Source organism: Marmota marmota, unplaced genomic scaffold (assembly GCF_001458135.2).
Source record: "Marmota marmota marmota unplaced genomic scaffold, marMar, whole genome shotgun sequence".
Classification (NCBI taxonomy): domain Eukaryota; kingdom Metazoa; phylum Chordata; class Mammalia; order Rodentia; family Sciuridae; genus Marmota; species Marmota marmota.
In genome coordinates, this window is record NW_025999960.1 from 1,475,890 (window position 1) to 1,483,290 (window position 7,401).

General features: G+C 38.3%; 1 long non-coding RNA gene across 1 annotated transcript in view; it reads left to right on the forward strand.

Moving 5' to 3' along the window:
- Positions 1-798: 798 nt before the first annotated feature.
- LOC125616613 overlaps positions 799-7,401 on the forward strand; it is a 57,244-nt gene continuing 50,641 nt past the window's right edge. The window contains exons 1-2 of the long non-coding RNA XR_007347341.1: positions 799-985; positions 1,070-1,165. This is a non-coding gene — a long non-coding RNA (uncharacterized LOC125616613). The remainder of the gene's footprint in view (positions 986-1,069; positions 1,166-7,401) is intronic.

A 7,401-nucleotide genomic window follows, 5' to 3' on the forward strand; every position in this document is an offset into this window, starting at 1 on the left:
ACTTTGGCCTTTTCCAACACTGAGGATTTTATTTATATTTCAATAAATAATGCCTTGTAAATATTGAGATAGCTACTTTGATTGCATTCAAATTTTCAAAGTAATTTGAACAAAATCCTGCAAAGCCCAAATGCTTTGGATTTCTTTTTTTCCTTCTTAGGGTTGGCACAGTGTGGTACTTCCCAGTATAGACACGACTTCCACATCCTTATCCTTGTTCACACTTTCCCCATCAATCTGATGACACGAAACCGCTTGACTCATAAATGGGAGTTAGGGAAACAGAGGTTAAACCACGGGCACCAGAAGTGGTTGTGATCTGCGAGTGTGGAAAAAGTGGGAGAATCCACAAGTGTGTGGCTTTTAACCATCTGCCTCAAGTGCCGCCCTGAGAGCCTGCTATTCAAAACCATGCCAATACTTACCCCTTCTCCTTGGTGAAGAAGAGTGCCACCACAAAACACCTTCCTTTCTGAAGTTTCCAATATGAGAACAGATGTGTCAACAGCTGTCAATTTTTCCCCTTTTAATGACACTGGCAAGTCTTTTACAACTCTTAATGTTGTTCTATGTTACTGATCTTCTTCCTCCACTTTTGTACATTATCCAGCAGCCCAGCAGAGTAAAAACAATAGCAAATTCTGATCAAGTGTTTAGAGTTTACCATAAACTACTCTAAGCACTTTTGATATATTAGCACACTTAATACTTCAAATACATGACACAGGTCCTGATATTATCCTTGTTAAACACAGAAAGAAATCAATTATGGAAAAGTTAAATATTTTTTTTCCAGGTCACAGAGCTAAAAAGTGGAAGAGCTGGGATTTGAATGTGGGCCGACTAGTTTGTTCTCTTGGCTATCACATTCTTCTGAGAAAGAAAGAAGATGGAAATTAAAAAAAAAAAAAAAAAAAAAAAAAGATGGTTCAAAGTGATGGCACCAAGAAAGAAAGCTTTTGAATGGACTGCTAGTTCTCCCTAGGTGAGTACAACAGGAACAAGTAGGTTCAGAATAAAAAGTATCCATTTCCTAATTCTAATTTTCTTTTTCTTATTGCACCTACAGAACTACTATTCACCAAGCAGATGCTTAATAAAGAAGTGTTGGATTAGTGACCTACAACCAGCCTAAGAAATAGAAGAAACTGATTCTGTGCTGCAGGTATCAATGTCAGTTTTGTGGCAATTGTGAGATACATGAGAGGAATGGGAATGTGAACATTCAACAAATACAGTCTCATGAAAGTTTTGAAACTGAACTGGTACCAGATACCACCATGTATCTGGAAATTTTCATGTGCTTTCCTGGGGTCATCTCAGCATGGTCACTACAGACAGTTACCTCTTTGAGATGATTGCAAACAATGCTGTGCCCTGGAATTCATTGTAATCTAGACATTAATTATCATGAAATAGGATTTAATCCATCTTATCTTTCCCATTCACCTCCTGTGTCTCTTTCTGATTTATAACAACAGTCTCTGTTTCTGTCTTTATTTGCTCTTAATTAACTCTGATTTCACAAACATTGGATGAGCTTTTATTATTTACTAGGATTTCTTATTGTCACTCAACCCAATAGGCTGATATATTTTTCATCCTTTTAATGGTCACACTTAGCCATTCTTAAATTTGATACTGATCTATAACTAATAAATTGATACAGATATTCAATAGAGTTGATGAAATTAAAAGTATTACAACTTTCCCTAATTTCATGTTGTATTTTGACTTGTGGTTTTTGAGCAAATAGAAGAAAAGGTCTTTGTGAAATTCAAAGGTAGTTCACTAGAAAGGAAAGTTCATCTATTTTTTCTCCTATAATTCATTATCTATTTGAAGATTGGAGGAGTACAAATGGAATTAGAATATTTCCTTCCTTTTTATCTCCTCACATTGGGTGGGTTTGCTAACTGCATGAGTCATATGGTTCAAACTCTTGAAAATTTTGAACTTAACAATAAACAGTAAGAGAACAGATCTCCTTTATCTCTGGGGCTGGGTCTCCCATCATTCACAGACAGTTGCCCAGAGCTATGAAATGCTGAGTGGGAGTGACTGACAGGGTGGGAGGAGGGGTACTGCAGACTTTCGTTCCGTCTTTATCAGTATAATTCTTGTCTGAGACCTTTTTATCTTCCAGCTCTCACTTTAACATTTCTGTGTCTTTTGACATGGGAAACATGAGAGAATTCAAGGGGAGAGGACACAGAAAGATTTTCCTCACAAAAAACAAAAGGTGACTTAATTTTAAGAGAACATGCTAGTCAACCAGTTTCACATTAGTTTCCTGAGGCTGTCATTCACAGTACCACATCCTGGGTGGCTTAAGCAACAGAAATTCATTGTCTCATGGTTTTGGAGTCTGAAAGTCCAAAACAGAAATGTCATCAAGGCCAATTTCTTGTGAAGGCACTGAAGGAGAAAAATGCTCCACACCTCTCTCCTGGCTTCTCATAGTACTGGGTGCGCCTTAGTTTGCAGACAGCATTCTCCTTCTGTTGTCCCACATTGTCTTCCTTCTATACACGTCTGTCTCAGCATCCAAATTTCTCCTGTTTACAAAGACACCAGCCATACTGGATTTGGGAACCAGTCTAATGATCTTGTTTTAACTTGATTATCTCTGAAAAGACCTTATGTCCACATTAGGTCACATTCTGAGGTACTGGGGACTTCAATGGATCTTTTCTTAGGGGCAAATAGTTCAACACAGCAATTATCAGTAAGATAAAATGACATGCAGTCTTAGAAGCAAACCGAATAAATTTGTATTCTTTAGATGTAACCCTCTGACTCTTCCTTCTGGTTTAGCTTCTGTCTTCAGCTGACTTCAGCTTGACTGAAATAATGACAGACTGTTTGAACATAATTTTCCAATTGCTGAGGCTCTGAATACATTTTGAGATATAACCATGAATTTGTTCTCATTCTAGGAAAGATATGGAGTAAGAACTCTAAGTCATAGAATGGGCATTAGTGCATGTGCCCTGATTTCTCTCACTAGAATATATGAACCATACAAGTGTAGGAATGTGGTACTTTTTGTTTGTGGAAATATCGCAAGCAGCAGCGAGAACCATCCAGGCACTTAATAGCATTTATTGAAACCATGAATGAGTGAACAGGCTCATTATGTGTAGTAAGATCATATTATGTGGGGCTAGGGATGAGGCTCAGTGGTAGAATGCTTGCCTAGCATCTATGAGGCTCTGGGTTTGATCTCCAGCACCATAAAATATAAATAAGTAAAAATTTAAAAATATTTTTTAAAGATTATATTATACATTCAGAGATGGACATGTTTGAATAGTTTGTGTTGGAGACAGTTTGTGGTAGAAGGGAAGTGTGACTGTGGAAGTTAGGAGAAAAGGGTCCAGTGTCAGCACTGCTCACTCACAGTTCGACCTAGCCTTCATTGTAAAATTTAGAGTGAAAAAATATATTAGGAGATAGTAGGGGGTAGATACCTCCTAAGGTATTTTGCACTCTAAAATTCTAAGATCAATCTTCTTATGGCATGCAATGAAGTTTTAATATGTGTATGTTCCAAGTAGCAGAGGTGAGCTTTCTGGTACATACTATACCTACTTTTTATTCTCAAGTTTTTTTAGGACTGTTATTACTCTGAACTCTTCCCTTTGTACATGATCTGAACTTGAGCCACACCCTGGAGAACCAGTTTTAATAGAACCCATTCTCAAGTGTTTGGAGTGAAACCAGGGAAGGGGAGAAGATGCAATGTTTAGTCAGACTGTACTCATGTGTTTTCTTCTCCACACTTGGTGCAGAATTGCAAAGGAAGTTTCATGTGCAGGAAACTACCAGGAATGAAAAGTAGTGGGTTTGGATTGCTTTCTCATAGTAGTGGGAATTTGGAATTCTTATAATGCAAATCAATACTAAGCCCATTTAGAATCAGACAAACAAAGTGATGATTATTTTATGTCTCTGGGCCCAGAGCAAATCTGCTTCCAGCTTTTCTAGTACCTATTAACATTTACAAAGTTCTTTCGAGTAAAAGACAAGTCTTTGGGGAATAGTTCATGCCTAGCTATTTCATGCCTTTTCACACTTGGCATAAAACAGATCTACAAATCTAAGTCTTGATGTGGAAATTCTTCCTTGTTATAAGAATTCTGACTCTTGAAATGCTCTTCTTTCTCTCATTTTTGCTCTCTCCTGCTAAAAATACCTGGTTATGAAAGAAATCAGTGGGGAATGATTCCTTCAAAATCCTTGTGATTTGCCTGCCATAAATTAGCTCTGTTTTTGGACTGATGACTTAGAGTAAGGGATCAGGCCTCCTTTACCTGGGATGACTACTCTTACTGGCTCTAGACATGCAAGCTTTAGAGAGTCCCTCCAAGGCATGTTGTGTGTCTCCATGTACCTCTTCTCTGCATGTTTCTAATAATGCTAACTGTCCAATTTTCTTGCCTCTCCTATCATGTGAACAATCAGCCTTTCAAAGTGGGAAGCTGTCCCAAATGGAAATCAGCCAACTCACACTTATCAATATGATTGTTTGTGGAGTCCAGTGAGAAATGTATTTCTGGCTTATTGGATGGATACTTATTATAAAATTTGTCAGTATCAAAAGATAACTGTCATAGTATCTTTTGGAATATTGACTTTTTGAGCCATCCTTATATGAGTTCTTGATAGTGTCTACTTTCTTGTCCAAAGAAGCATCTACACAACAGGAGAAGTATCACATGAATTTGCTCTCAGAAACCTGACATTCCACATGGAGATTAGATAGATTTAAAAAATTGAACCATAGATGCAGGTAGGTAGGTAGAAGAGACATATTTTCTAGGGGAAAATTTGTCCCATCTAGGATTTCCAGGATGGTTGGTCAGGAAAGGTCATGTTTAATCTGGGCTTTGATGAATAGAATGGAGATAAAATTGCTGGCAGAGAGATTACAGTGTGAACAATAGCAAATTGGGTGTGGTGAAATAATGGCAAGTGGCTCTTCGTGGTTGGTAGATAGAATATTTTAGGTTTGGTGACCAGAAATAAACAAGAAAATGTACTGGATGAGGTCTTGAGGCTCCTTTCACCAGGGCTGAAGGAACCTCTCTGCTAGCAGGTCATTTTTTGGCAGCTCTGCAGCTACCCCTACTGGCAAGGCAGAGTTGGTATCCAGAGTGTCCAATAGGTCTTGCCTAGTCTTTTATCAGAACAGAATTCCTGTGAGTTTGTCCTATGTGTTAGCAGTTCTAGCTTCAAACCTCCTCCTCAACCCCCTTCTCAAAGCTATTTCATGAAAAGGAGTTGTGAGGTATAAACATGTACTTGTGATCTAGTACAACTTGTCCAAATAGGGATTTATGGCCAAAGCCTTATTCATCAATTGTAGAGCTATATTTGGGATCTCTGTCGAAGTGGTTAAGGCTATTCAGTAATTTGCATTCTCCCCCAATTAAGTCTACACAGTATAACAATTGACATCTACTATTTTAAGCAATAGAGACTCCCACAAAAGAATTGTACAGTCTTAATATCAAGTATTTACATTTTCTATAGTTTTTGCTTCTGGAAAGATCAATGTACAGTGTGGCCTCCTTTACCCTTTAGTCTGTTTGCATTTCATTGACTGATTCACTCAACTTTTAATACCAGTCATATGCCAGGCACTACCACAAACTTATCCCCATCATGAGGGAGGATTTTATTTTCAGAGCTGCAGATGAGTATAACACTCCTGATTTTCGTTCCAACATTCTATCAATTAGCTTTCCCAATATTTTCCAAAGGAAAAGTCCACTTTTCTCCTCCACAGAAATTTTGGATCACTAGGGTGAAGGAACTCTCTTCTTGATTCTCCAAGTTTTAGGTGGCTACAGAAAGTAAATCTATGCAGTATTTTCCCTGGAGCTTAAGTGGAAAATCTGAAGGGGTGGGGAGAAAGAGTTTGAGTATGAAAACATGGGTCTATTTCAGGACTTTGACCTTTCTTTTAAATCGCATGTTTAACCTCGACTCAAATTCCATAGAAAGGCTAGCATTCATAGGTCACTCCACTTCCAGAGCACAGGTCATTCCTTTCTAGTTTTGCTAAGAATATTTGCAGAAGGTATTATTCTCCATGAAATCCATAGGAGTGATGTCCACCCTTGGCCCAATGTCTAGAAGAATTAGAGGCTGGGCAGAATAATAATGATTGAGGGTATATTTTTTTATTATTCTTATTGTCAAGCCCCATGCAATCTTTCCAATCATCTAATACAGATGTGATGACCCCAACTGGGTCAGATTCAGATGATCAGATCACTAAGTGGTAACTGAACTCAAATTCATTCCCGACAGAAGCCGGGACCACTCCCAGTGACTGTTCTGGTCCAGCTGGTAAGGAGTGAAGACAGACGTCAAAAGCTATGATAGAAGATGTTAAAAGAATGAGCACAGGGAAGCAAGTTTTGTCCATTCCAAATTGGAGTCTTGGTATTGCAGAGATAAAGGCATAGCATGAAGTCATCAAGGAAAGAAGGGTTTGACTTATTAGCAAAACCAGACACTTAGTCATCACCATTTCCTGTTCTCTAATTTTTCTCTGTGGAGTTGGAGTTTGGAATCTAGTCCTAGTACAAGCCTTATTTTTTATAAATCAAGAAGATAGAAGCCATTCTAAGCATTTCAGACCAAAAAGGGACCTAATCAAGGGAAATAAGCTTAGAAAAGATTGCCTTTTCTTTCCTCTTTAGTGTGAAGCCTCCAGAAAGTGCTGCTATACCAGAGGGCAGGAGACTCCTGCTGGTTCAGGTCACCCCCATATCTAGCTAGGTTTGTTAGTGCTAGCTGGTAATAAAAATCTGTAGCCAAGGAAGTGTTGGGAAATTTATTTGGAAAACTTCCAGTTCCTTTGATGTGAGAGAATATAGAACACGGTGAGAATGAGAGCTGAATGGCAACAGATAATAATACCACACCCTTGTCTGGGGTTGGGGTAGCCTATCGTGCAATCACTTATAGTTATTGGTGTATTTGCCTCTCTTGGGCTTTCCACACAAGCCAGGGGAGCAGGTGAGCCTCCATAGTTTCCTGTGGATGGGAGAAGTGGCATCTTATAAAAATGTATATTTGTATCCACATTAAACAACATTTTTATTGATTTTATTTTTTAAGTACATGACAGCAGTGGAATGCATTACAATTCTTTTTTTTTTAATTTTTTTTTTATTGTTGGTTGTTCAAAACATTACATAGTTCTTGATATATCATCTTTCACACTTTGCTTCAAGTGGGTTATGAACTCCCATTTTTAGCCCATATACAGATTGCAGAATCACATCAATTACACATCCATTGATTTACATATTGCCATACTAGTGACTGTCATGTTCTGCTACCTTTCCTATCCTCTGCTATCCCCCCTCCCCTCCCCTCCCC